Source organism: Lygodium microphyllum, chromosome 10 (genome assembly GCF_053477565.2).
Source record: "Lygodium microphyllum isolate KBCC chromosome 10, Lygodium_microphyllum_v1.1.10, whole genome shotgun sequence".
NCBI lineage: Eukaryota > Viridiplantae > Streptophyta > Polypodiopsida > Schizaeales > Lygodiaceae > Lygodium > Lygodium microphyllum.
This window is the reverse complement of record NC_141144.1, coordinates 67680481-67694899: the sequence shown is the minus strand read 5'-3', so window position 1 is coordinate 67694899 and position 14419 is coordinate 67680481.

Sequence of the window (14419 nt, the reverse complement as noted above, 5' to 3'; positions counted from 1 at the left end):
AATCTTATCTCTTTCCCCGAGAAGAGGAAGAAACAAGTATTAGAGTCAGACCAAAACCCTAGTGAGGATGGCGAGAGAGTTCTATAAAGGAACTACTCAAGGCACATAAGGACACAAGAGCTCAATAAGCATCCTCCTAAAGCGAAATGACAAACCAACCTACTAGGAACACTCCAATAGCTTTTCAAGCTGTTAGGGATAGAAATTTATCCAAAAGGAAGAGAAGACCCAAGGCATATAGTTAGAAGCGAGCACAAAGGTCACAATGGTTCCCAAATTGTTGTTGCATGCTCAAGGGTTTTACGGAAGAAATTATTGGATTTGGTTATTGAAAGCACCCACAAAAACACCTCCATTGATCACAACCCAAGTCCCATTGAAATCCAAGCAAAAGAGAAAGAGGCCCCCAAACATAGATCTAGGGCTACGACCAAAATGCTTGAGGAGCCAAAAGTAGATAAGCTTGTGATTGCCAAAAAGCTAGTTTTGATGACACTAGCATCCACAATTCTAAAAGAGAAACCCCTTGAGGTAGACACTAATTAACATGAGAAACTTGTAGTGTCTGAGAAGTCATCTAGTTAAAAGTAAGAAAGAAGCAGCCGCTTCTTTGTGACATTGCTCATGCTAAAACATCCAATCCAAAGAAGGAGAAGATAGAGGTCTTAAGTGCTGACTTAGTTGTTGTTGGTCCTTTGTAATAGCCAAAGTCTCTCAAAAACAAAGAACCTTTGTCACCCAAGCTCAAATTGAAATTTGATGGGAGCTCACACTCAACCGCCAAGACCCGCGAACCGCTTATTCTTTCAAGCATTTCAAGCCGAGCACTAATGGCTATCTCTCACCTACCCAACGCGCCTTCAATCCTATCGGGGTGTAGTGAGCTTACCTTGATGCCCAAATGAGTAGTCTCCTCCTTCAAGCAAGCCAGTAGCTCCACGATTCATGATGCAAGCTCAAGCATCCTCGTCTCCACCTCCAAGCTCTATCCTCCATAGCTGCGTCTAAGATAAGAGAAGAGAAGAGAAGAGAAGAAGGTGAGAGGAAATGATGGAGAGCTTCTTCTCTAAGATCCCTCACTCTCACATACACACTCCCTCACTCTCACGCTCCCTCTCTCAAGCACACACAACCAAGCAAGAAGGAGAGAAGAAGAGAAGAAGAAAAGAAGAGTCCACCTTAGCCACACACCAAAGAAAGAGCTTCTCATTCACTTTTTGGATTTATATACAAAACCCTTATCCCCTTGGGCACCCATCCCCTTTTTTACATGACCGGCCATTATGGCAAGATCCTCTTTTCCATTCCCTTCTAGTTGCTCTTTCTCTTTATCTACACCCATCTACCCTTTACAATTTGCACAAGAGGGAGCATGGCGCTCTTTTACAAAAGTTTTAGGGGCGCCTCTTGCATTTAAAAATGCATTTTTGCCTTTCACTTAGCTTTTGAGTCTACCCTTGTGCTTTTGGTCATTTTTCTTTCTACTTCTTCCTTTGTGTCCGCATTTGGAGTTTTCTTGGACTTTATTGGACTTCTTTTTCTCTGTCTCGAATTGCATTTAACATTATCCCCCTCCTAGATGAGTACCAGTCCAATGGTACTTGCATACCTATCTTGATGAGGGCTCGATGATCTGAAGAGCAGTTGATGATGGGGCCTCTTGGAGATGAGTCGTCAAAGAGAAGCTAATCACAATGTTGAGGTGGTAGAGGCTAAGAATGGTTGAAGTGGATGACGGTCCCTAGGTATATCATGCCCTTGATGTGCCCTAAGCATGATGTGCGGAATCAAAAGGGGCTAGGGGGTTAGGGACGGAGCCAGCAAACCGAAGCCATCGGATGCACATAACTTGAGAATCCCTAGGTGCAGTGACTGAGGCCTGTGTGCAGTGAGGTGATTTGATTACTTTTCTAGTGATTTCCTTTTCTTTTCTTTTCTTTTTCCTTTGTTTTTTCGTTTCTTTTTCTTTCTCTTCTTTTCCCTTTTTTTTGAATCACATAAATATGACGACAAGCTAGTCCTCATCATCCGAGTTGTGAGAGGGTGGTTTTGGGGGCTTAAGAAAATTTTCAAGGAATTTCTAGCTCTACATGTACCCCTTGAGGTTCAGACATACTTGGAGAGTGGTGGTGGAAAGAAATGGATGATTGCAGCAGGGATGAAGCGGCTATCATTCATTTCTTCTGATAGGGCTAAGAAAAATGAGGAGAGTAGAGCAACTCGCAAAATTAATCTAGCCATAATGTAGCTGTCTATGCCATTGGGATAAAAAAAGAGTGATGGGAGGTGGTGCTCTTATAGTATCGGATTCTGCCTTAGTAGTATCCTAAGCAATCTAAGATAGTTACACATGGTGATGAAAGTGGGATTGGAGCAAGAAGAGAATTCATCAATGAAGCAAACTATTGAGTCGTATAGATCCCTTGTCGTGAAGACTAGGGCTTCTTTGGATTTAGTAGCATTCGCATTATAGATCCATGGGAAGTCGTATCTGCCGTGGATGCTTGGATTAAAATCCACTCCTAGCCTTCTTGGATATGGCATGAAAGTTGGGTCATTCCTTTCAAAGTGTAGGGTGTTACAAAATGTCATCCAAGCGTCCATGTTTACATCCAAAATGTGACTTCTCCACATTGGTTGGCATTCATAGCCCTTGACTGCTCTGGGTACTTCAAAAACTTTGTTTTGCCAAAAATTTGTGTCCTCTATCCCCCATAAGGTAGGGTTCTGTGCCCTCTCTGATATCCGTTTATCTCCTAGTGTACTCCCAACATTGATTACCTCTTCCACCACCTTGACTAGCAGTACTCTGCACGAGTTGGTGGAAAATCGAAAATTAAAGTCAAAGGGCTTATGAGTTTAGCATTAAAGCTTGATGGGAAGTCATCTTGGCTGGGATAGGTGTTGTTGGCACTACTGATGGTCAAGCACTCAGTCTCCTATGTGCTTGCTCTACCATATGTTCTCTCTTCCTCTTAAGTGCAGCTTTCCTTTCCACAGAGGTGTCCATTTGTTATTACTCTTCTGGTCGAGGGGAAGGGGGCAGTGGGACGAGTTCTTTCTCTTGAGGTCCCATCTCAAAACTTATTCCTATCTCTTCCTCTTGCTTTTCCTCCTGTTGTGCTTCCTCTGTCAACCCTTAGGCATCTCCTTCTTGTGGGGTCAAGCCTACCCTTAGTAGATAACTCCTCTATTCTTCGAGGCTAAGGCACATTGTGTGATATCCAAGATTGTGCGTCCCCTTCTTCTATTTGTGTGATATCCAAGATTGTGTTTAGGAAGGCACATTGTTGGGTCTCTAGGCTCACTTGAGCAACCTCTACCTTGCTCTCTATTAACACTTTATCTCCTTCCACATGGGCCACACGGCACCCCAAGTCCTTGACTCTTCTTTCATTCTAATTAGTCCAATCCTCTCCTATAGTTTTCATTTCTTCTAGACTCTCCCCTTGCCTTTGAGCCAAGATTATGAGTCTTTACTCTTGATCTTCAATCTCTCTCTCCAACCTCTTGAAAGGTGAGAATGATCGAAGCTTGCTTGGAAGTGAGCTATGGCGAAGAGCAAGAGCAAGAAGACAGAGAGACACAAATGGGAACTCCAACAGTCACAATGTGTGATCGGGTCTTCCTTTATTCAAACTGTCACTAAAAGAATAAAAAATAAAGTGATGATGACGGACGCCCGCCACCTGTAGTGTGTAGTGGCGGGTACTGTCAGTGTAGAAATATATGGGTGGCTAGGTGGAGGCGCCTTTACCCCCAACAACCTCCCACTTAAAGGTGATTCTGCCCCAATGAGGAGTTAAAATAAAAATAAAATATTGTACAATGTACACATGTACAACATGATGAGGAAAAACGTCATCTCATCCAACGCCCATCAATCTCCTGAGGAAGGCAAAGCGCTCAGTAGTGAGGCTTTTTGTGGGCAGATCTACAGGATTTTTGTCAATGGAGATCTTGACAAGGTCAATAGACTTGTCCTCCACGACCCCACATATGAAGTGATACCTCATCTCAATGTATTTCGTCTTCGTATGGAAGATCGGATTCTTGGCTAGCTGAATAACACTCATAGAATCTGAATGCAGCGTAGTTATAGTATCAATCCCAAGGTCATGAACCAAATGGCCCAACCATATGGCCTCCTTACAAGCCTCAATGACCGCAACATACTCGGCCTCAGTGGTAGAGAGAACTGTACACTTCTGAACCCTGGACATCCAAGAAACAGCACCTCCATCATAGGTAAAGACATAGCCAGAAGTGGACTTCCTACTATCTGCATGTCCTACATAATCCGATTCTATGTAGCCCACAACTCTTGTATCCTAGCTGCCATAATAAATACGCATATCTGTTGTGCCCTTCATGTATCTCATGATACCCTTTACGGTATCCCAATGCTTTTTGCCAAGTGTAGCCATATAGTGTGCAACAACACCAACTGCAAAGGCAATATCTGGACGAGTGGCTATCATGGCATACATCAAACTGCCCATGACTGATGCATAAGGGATCTTGGCCATCTCGGTCCTTTGCTCATCTGTCTGTGCACAATCGGCCTGTGAAACCGTCACATAAGAAGGTAATGGATAGCCAATAGGCTTTACGTCTTGCATTGGAAACACTCAAGGACTTTATGAATGTACTCCCTCTTTGAGAGGTAGAGTAGTCCCTGATGCTTGTCGCGCTTAATGCGCATACCAAGAATGTGAGAGGCATGTCCCAAATCCTTCATCTCAAAGCTCTTCGTAAGCTAATATTTAAGAGCATCCAGCTCATCATGAGCTTTCCCTACTATCAACATATCATCCACATAAAGTACCAAAATAAGCAATGAGCCATCACGGGCTTTCTTTGTGTAAAGGCACAGATCCATAGCACTCATGTTGTAGCCCTGTGACTGCATAAAGGCATCAAACTTATGATACCACTCCCTAGGTGCCTGCTTCAAGCCATAAAGACTTTTCTTCAACTTACACACTAGGTGCTGCATCCCATGTTCTGCAAAGCCCTCAAGTTGTTCCATATATATCTCATCATACAAATCCCCGTGCAAAAATACAGTCTTGACATCCTTTTGATACATGTCCAAGTCAAGCTGCGCGACTAAGACCAAGACCAAGCGTAGGGTGGTCATCTTGACCACTTGAGAAAAGACTTCATCAAAGTCAAATCCATGCTCTTGTTTAAAACCCTTAGCAACAAGTCTTACCTTATAAGCCGGCTTAGGGTGTCCGGGGGTACTTTTCAGCTTGTACCCATTTGCATGGCAAAGTCTTCTTGCCCTGAGGCAATGCAACCAAATCACAAGTCATATTCTTGTGCAAGGAGTCTATCTCTGACTGCATAGCCCTCTCCCAGGAGTGACTATCACCCCTACGCATAGCCTCATCATAGGTGAGAGGCTTGCTTGCATATGTAACCAAGACATAATGCATCAAGGGCTCAAATCTATCAGGTGGACATCTATCTCTAGTAGACCATCTCACGGTAGGCTCCCGGTCCAATACCCTGGTCATGTGTACCAATTGTTGCTGCAGGCTGTCCAACTGGCTATGCAGGAGCATGTGGCTCCGCCTGGAATATAAGCATGCGTATCTCTACCACCTTCTCAGGCTGCCTATGTATCTTGTCTTCATGGAAGACTACATCATGGCTGTGGATGACTTTCCGTGCTTGCAGATCCCAGAGGCGGTAATCCATCTCGCCTGTATCCCCATAGCCAAGAAAAATACATTTGACACTCTTAGTATCCAACTTAGTACGCTTGTCTTTGGGCACATGGCAGAATGCCTCACATCCAAAGACACGTAAATGCGCATAAGATGGAGGTTTCCCAGTCCATACATCCTCTGCAACCTGAAAATCCAAACAACTAGAAGGTGATCTATTTATGATATGCACAGCTGTACTGATTGCCTCAGTCAAAAATCTCTATGGTAAGCCTACATGGCTAAGCATACTGCGTACATGCTCCTGGATGGTTTTATTCATCCACTTAGCCAAACCATTCTGGGGTGGGGTATAGGGGGTGGTCAATTGACGCTTAACACCCCTCTTGTCACATAGTTGCTCAAAAGCACATGACACATATTCTCCCCCATTGTCAGTCCTAAGGCATTTCAGCCTATGCCCAGTTTGGTTTTCAACAAATGCAAGCCATCTCTGAAATACAGCCAAGTCATCGAACTTAAGCTTAATAGGGTAAGCCCAGACTTTACATGAAAAATTGTCAATGAATGTCACAAAATACTTTGCACCACCCATAGACTGACAAGGCATGGGCCCACAAACATCCGAATGTACCAATGCTAAGGGCTCACTCATGCATGTCCTACCAAACTTCTTATGTGTATTCCTAGTCTGTCTACCATAAAGACAATGCTCACATGAATCAAAACATGCGTAGTCAAGGGACGGTAAGTACTGCAAACCAAAAAGCATTTTAATTCCCTTCAAGGACATATGGCCCAAACGGGCATGCCAAAGAGATACATGTGGGATGGAACCCACTGACAAAACATGATCAATAGAGGACCCATTAACTACAAGAGGATAGAGGCTACCAGCTTTGGCACCTCTAGCAAACACAAGTTTTCCCCCCATGGATGATCTTCCAGGCAGAATCCCCAAAATAAATATGAAAGCCAGCATCATCAAGCTGCCCTACAGACATAAGACTGCGTGTAAGCGCACGTACATGACGTACATCTCCTGTAACAAAAAAGTACTGCTAGTAGAGAACTACAACCGTATATCCCCAATGCCAACAATAGCAAAAGACCTGTCATCACCCAAGTGAACTGAACTAGAGACAGTGTGGTAGGAGTGGAACCACTCACAGCATGGTGTAAAATAAAATGAAGCACCAAAATCCAAAAGCCAGCACTGCACATACATAGAGTGAACATTGATCAACGATGTAGCATCACAAGAACTAGCTGCAAGTATGTACTCCTCATCGGAGTCATCAATCTGCATGATATTTATCTCCTCAATTTTCACACTGGATTTCGCATGCATAATGCTGCAATCAGATGACCTTTCCTATACTTTATCTTTCCCCTTCTCTTTACGCTTCTCATTGTGCAACTCATGACACTGTTGACGTATATGACCATTTTTTTTCGTAATGATGACATGTCACATTAGCATTTCTCCCACGAGACTTACTGCGTGACTTACCACGCGACTTAGACTTAGACTTCTGCAAGTCTCTGCCAGAGCCATTCCCATGGTCATTCTTGTCATTACCATCTCTGCCTCGAATAGTCAAAGCATGCGATACACACATGAGAGGCATCCAAGTTCTTACGGTTGATCTCTTCCTACAGAAGAGTACTCTCTACATCATGCAAGTTCAAAATAGTAGCAGGAGCACATAAGGCGGTGCGGAATACATCCCATGACTCACTTAGAGTCCGAAGCAAAAACAATAGAGTAACCTCATCATTAAAGGTAATACCCTGCAGAGTCAAGTTCTTGAGAATAGCATGGAACTGGCTCAAATGAGTAGACATTGTCATATTCTCCTTCATGCACAGATCCATAAGTTGCTTCAACCAATACATTTGACTTGTTGGACTTTTCTTGTCATAGAGGTTCTTAATTTTATCCCAAAGCTGCCAAGCACTCTGTGCTTCCTCAACCACATTGTAATGCACCTATTCAGTGAGAGACAAGATAAGGGTAGACTTGCATAACTCATCAAGCTCATCCCATTCGTCATCAATCATAGTTTTAGGTTGCTCGCCATGCATCCTTAGTGGCTTTATCTGCGATATTTCACCAATACTTGTCAAAATTGGCTCTTCCAATAGGCATAATTCGTACCATTAAGCTTATGATGTTGAAGATAGCACTGTCAGTGGAAGAAGAACCCATAATGCAGTCCAAAACAGTGCAGATAGTTCAAAATTGATTGCTATTTTCTGCTATAAATAGCCAAAAATACCACCAAAACCAAGGCAAAATAACCATGAATTAATAGCTAATGATGTTGCCCACCAAGTACCATCAAAAGCACATAAAATCAAGATGGTTCAGCATGAAATTTCCACATCAGTCCATACATAACTGCTTGTTGTAATAAATTATAGCCATGTACAATGAGAGCAAACTGTAGGAAAAATCAATACACCAAGTCAACCACTGACTGTCAAAGCATAACCAGCATCAAGTGGGTATAAATCAGCATATGACAGTCATACGGACATCGAGCAAATACCCAAGCATGTCAAACAAATCCGTCAGTAACCCGGCGCACCCCCTGTGTAATAGGGAAAAGTGTGCACAACACTAGCAAGACTTGACACAAAGAGGTGTATGCTCAGGGAATATGAAGCCCAAATCAGCCCAAGTACATGTATGTGGACCACGACATATCAACCATGCAACATTCAAGTGAAGAAGATCCCAGTCTCAGAAGACTCAAAGCTCAATAGCATAAACCACCTGCTCAATGTCTGTCAAATATCCAACGATGCTCCCACTAGCGCAAAAGCCATATGGATCAAGACAAGAAGCTCAAGAAGGACATATGAGAGCACCAATGATGAAAGATCCAAGATTAGACATCAATAAGACATCATGAGCATATAAGCTCTATAGCCTCCAATTAGAGCATCCATAGACATCAACTATATCCTAAATACAACTCTGGAAAGCCAAGAAATATCCCAAGTAAGTTCCCGGAAGCCATATGCAAGCCAAGACAAGACACTAGTAGCAATCGGCTCCAAACAATGTAAGTAGCATGTAGTAGTGGCATAGGCCAAGCATGTCAAGACCGGTCAGACATAGGTAACATACATGCCATATGTACATCCAAGATGGAGAATCAAACGCATTCCAAAGCCAAGCTCAAGCTCAAATGAAGATCCGGAACCAAAGACAAGCTCGATGTCGTACCCCAAAGATCAATACTGCATTGCATATCCCAAAGACATAGCCCGAAACCAATAGGTATAACCAAACTAGAGGTAAAATAACCTATCAACCAAGGTAGCATAAATCCCAACCAACATCGAAGTGTCCACATCCAAATCAAGGCTCAATAGCTCTCAAATAGCATATCTGGGTATAAACCATGATGACCAAGCATCAATACATTCAACAAGACACCCGAATGTCAACAAAGAGCACTATGCATAAGCCGTCCCCGATAAGACCTTGCTGCCCAAACAATGTACGGCAGTAAATCCCTGCATAAATCGAGCTATGAAAGTTCAAACCAAGTCCCAAAGCATCTCAAAACATTGGGCAAACATCCCCAAAGTATCTGGGCATCAAATACCAAGCCTCGTGAGCACCACATAAGGTAAGAGCATGACATTTTCTTGTTGTAAATCAACTCAGATCTGTTGCAAAAAAAATATTGTGATCAGAATTTGGCAGATCTGATATCACCATCGCATCCGGAGTATGCCAAAACCCCAAGTTAGGCTCTTACCTTGCCTAAATCGGGTTCTGGATGCCCGAGATATGAGAAAAAATGGGATTTTTTAGTTAGATTTTGAAATAGGCGCAAAAAAGAAATGTGATCTGACTGTGGGGCCTGCTAGTTATGCTAAGGATAAGGGGGCAAATGGGGGCATACAAGGTACCCAATGAAGCCAAGGAACACCTGCGAAGAGCCTATGAGGGCTGGGGAGATGAAATCTTACCTCGGGGGGAAGAAGCCATGGCTCGCATTGAAGCTCCAAGCTCTAGGTCTTCAATCCGGGTTGAAGTAATGCCGGGCCAAGCTCCATGATCAAGCTCTAATCCAAATCTCTAATACCAGTTTGAAAGGTGAGAAGGATCAAAGCTTGCTTAGAAGTGAGCTATGGCAGAGAGCAAGAGCAAGAACAAAGAGAGAGACACAAATGGGAACTGCAACAGTCACAATGTATGACCGGGCCTTTCTTTATTCAAACTGTCACTAAAAGAATAAATAATAAAGTGACAGTGATGGGCGCCCGCCACCTGCAGTGTGCAGTGGCGGGTGTTGTCAGTGTAGTAATACACGAGCGGCTAGGTAGAGGCACCTTTACCCCCAACAACTCTTTTGCTCCTTCTGCCCCACGGCTGCCTCTTTTTCCAAATTCTCTATCTCCACTTGATACATGCATGCCCTTTCCTCTCGTGCTACCTCTAGTGTTTCTGTGGCATTGTTGTATTGCTACATGGAGACAATGCGAAAAAACATGGAATGCATCATCATCCGGATTTCTTATTGATCTAGAGAGTCAATGACATATTAGTCATTAGTGTCAATGTCCATAGTATGGATGCTTCAAAAAATCTAGATTTTTAGACAAGTTTAGCCTATTTTTGATATTTTGGATATTATTTTTAGTAAATATCATAAAAAGCTGTAGAAAACTTCTAGAATAGGGTGGCAAACAAAAAACAAGTTGTTTTTTCAACCAGTTTTGGAGATTTCATGCTAAAATAAGGATTGGCAAAATCGTGTGTGACGCGTTATTGTTGTTTACACGGAGCAAACAGTACTCTGAACAAGGAGAATAAGAAGCAGTGATCTTGAAGAATCTTAACCAAGTATCCTAGGGTTATACCCCTTTTTGGAGCCAATGGAACCATCAGATTTGCAGTCTGAGTAGCAAAGAATAAGCTCTATTTTGATACACGTCTTTGGTCTACAAGGGAGCTCTAGGAGATCTAATGCTTCGAGATTACTTTTGAGTAGTGGCAGACAAGGAATTTCAGGTTCCATCAATACATAGTGCTTTGATTCATTGTGCTTTATCTTTATCTTATGTATCTCTTGTCTATTCTTTTTCTTCTCTTCTATCTTATATTCTCTACTTCATTCTATCTTTGATCCTCGGTGGATACGACCTTTCAACTAAAACCCCCCCGACAGCATCTTGGACATTTTTCATTTCTTCTTGTAGCTCTTCATACAACCATGCCAGATCCTTGATGTGTTATTGCATCCTCACCAGGTCCTATCTCTCCTTAGCTAGCCTTGCCTTCCACCTTCCTTGTTCACCCTCCTTAGCTCTTTGAGCTTTACCTTTAGCTCATGTATTTCTTTTTGGAACATGGCTACTTGGCAGGTCTTCTCTAATTGGAACGCCGCCATGGACTTCTTTTCGACTTCTAACTCATCCACTACTACCTTCATATCCTCCCTTACTTTCTCTAACTACGAGAGAAGCTCTTGGACGTACCCATCATAGTTTGCAGGTGGTGTCATCATTGTGGGAATGGAGGTCGTGGAGGCTTCCACCCTCTGTCTCTTAGGGTCATGTCTCGACTTGGCATTTGCCTGCTACTACCAGTCTCTTAGTTCCCGCAATGGGACCCCTGCTCGTGAATCCAGAGCTATCTCGTGCATCTTCGTTACCAAAAACTGCATCATGGACATTAACTTGCTAGTATCCATGGCAACTGCAATGTCTTGGGCAGTCGAGATGGTCGTGCCGTGGGACGTAAAGATTGATGGGAGGGGGTGCATTGGGGCCTTACCCTTGCTTGATCATGACTGTTTGAACCTCCAGGCGCTAGCATTGCAATGTCTTGGGCAGTCGAGGTGGTCATGGCACGGGACATGAAGATTGATGGGAGGGAGTGCATTGGGGCCTTGCCCTTGCCTGATCATGACTGTTTGAACCTCCGAGGCCCTAGCATTGCAATGTCTTGGGCAGTCAAGGTGGTCATGGCGTGGGACATGAAGATTGATGGGAGGGGGTGCATTGGGGCCTTACCCTTGCCTGATCATGACTGTTTAAACCTCCGAGGCCCTAGCATTGCAATGTCTTGGGCAGTCGAGGTGGTCATGGCGTGGGACATGAAGATTGATGGGAGGGGGTGCATTGGGACCTTACCCTTGCCTGATCATCACTGTTTGAACCTCCGAGGCCCTAGCATTGCAATGTCTTGGGCAGTCGAGGTGGTCATGGCGTGGGACATGAAGATTGATGGGAGGGAGTGCATTGGGGCCTTGCCCTTTCCTGATACTATCAGGACTGCTTCAAACTCCAAGGCCCTAGCACTACTGCTTGGCTCTCCTTCCCTCCAAGGGCTTATGTTGGCTAGCTCTTCTGCACCAAAAGTCTCCTCCACTGGCCTATGCATGGCCTCAGCCATGTCTTCATCTTCCTTTCTCCTCAACCCTTTTGCCTCTTCCTCTACTTTTCTTTTTCTCTCTTCTTCAGCCCTTCTCGACTCCTCTTCCACTCTCTTTAGCTCAGTTTCTTCCTTCTCCCTTCTCTCCTCTTTGGCCCTTTTGGGCCCTCTTCAGCTCGGCCCATTCCTCCTTAGTCTTTCTTTCTTTTGTTTCCTTTTGTGGTTTTGATGGGGTTTTCTTCTTTGGTGCCCTGGGCTCTCTCTAGCCAGAGATTGTGTCTCTTGCTCTTCCCTATCACTTATAGTCCTCTCACTGGATTGCTCTTGCTCAGGGTGTGGCAATCGGTTAGGGGTCTCCCCTACTTCCTCTTCACTTCCTTCTGCATCCTTGAGGGCCTCTTGGATGATGGCCATCCACCGAGCTTGATGGCGGATGCCTTGGAGGAGGACTTTTTTCTAGTTGACCTCACTATGGAGGCCGGGGACTCCCCACCTACTGCTGTTGCACTTGTGGCCAAGGCTTTTGCTCAGTTTTCGATGGTCTTGCACACAAAGACATTCCAGTCCACCTCATCTGGGGATCCAACTGCAATGCTTTCTAACAATGGTACCCCAATTCTATTCATAAGGGCATTGTATCTTTGACTAGAGAAGAGGGCATGAACCATCTTTGCCTACATTTTGATTTTAGGGTTTGGGATTTCTACCAAGCTTATCCCATCAACTATGTGCACGCTAGTCTTGCTCACCCCAAGCATGTTATACACATCCCTCCTTGGGCATTTCTCACTCCTATTGGCTAAACCCAGGGCCTTCTCCACCATCGCAGGGCTCAACCCCACCTCTAATTGGCGGGCTTCTTCCCCTCTTCTTACCGTCACCATGCCATAGTTTCTTTCTGCATCAAAGCTCCTTAGAAATTCTACGCACTTGCTATAATCGACAGCCTGCCCAACCTTCTCTACATACTTTTGTAGACTACACTAGTCCACGAGTTGTTTTGTGGCTGGCTCCTTCATGATGGCGTCTTCTAGGTTTAGGATATCCTTGAACGTCAACTAGCTGAAACCCCTCGTTTCTACCGTCAAGTTGTACTTTGCTTGCTCTTCCTCCGTGAACGAGAGCTTGCCAACTTTATCTTGCCCTGCCATTTTAGGTTCCTGTGAAAGTGGCATCTAAGCACTTAATGCAAGTGACCAGGTCATCTCATGTGTTTTTAGTTAGATCTTTAGCCAACATGAGGATCGATCATCGTTCATAGAACGGCTTAAGACCTACTGGCGAGTAGGGTCGAAATGAGCTAGATAAGGGAGCTTCTAGTCACTGATCCCCAAGTGGGTCCTTAGGAGTAACGGCATCCTTAGGGGCCATGGGTTGGGCTTCCAGCTCATAGGATGTGCTACACTCAAAGAAGCCTTTGATTTCCCAAGAAGATAATGAGCACCACAGGTGCAACGTTGCTCATGATAAGGTCAATTGCTCAACAAAGCAAATGGCAAAATCATTTAATAGTCACGAGCAAATCTTCCAGCCATCACTACCAAGTCCACCTAGGAGTCTCAAATCTCCTACATCTTCTTTCCCTAATCAGACAAAAGAAGTACAACAACAGCTGTCAAGTGCAGTTACTCAATCCCTATCTCAATCTCCATGTGAGCTTCCAAATTTCCAAGATGCGGGACATGACACCACCCCTAATTCTCGGCCTAAGGACATGACTGTGTAATCCATCGTGACTAGCTCAACTGATGCTCGATCTACACAACTGAATGCACAAAGGGCAACAAAAGACACAACTACTTCTAATTTGGCTAAGGACTTGACATCATAGTCTACCAACAATAGCTAGTCCATTGAACTAGCCACTACTACTTCCAATCAAGAATCATAGCAATCACAGCCTTTGGCCATGATGATGGCCCTTGTGAAACATGTCCTTAGCAATTCACATGCGGAAGAGGTGTCACAACCAACATCCTTGACACCTCCAACACTTCCAAAACACCTTGAACCTAGGATTGAGGAGAAATATATCAAAGATTTGGCCAAGGAGATGGCGCATCTGACCAATGAATCAAAGATGAAGTGCATGATGAAGCTTCATCACAAGCTGACAGTTATCACACATGTGTATGTCCATGTGGACATCAAAAGGCCAACACCAGAGCACACAAAGCTCATAGCTGAACCCCTGACTTTGGATGAGCAACAACATGTTTGCTCTTACTATGTAGCTGTTGCCTGAGGAAGTCATAAAGGACATCCCAAAAGCCATAGTTAGAGAATTATGCTTGATACCCTCACTCTATACTGCTCAATGTGTGACAAACAAGGAAAA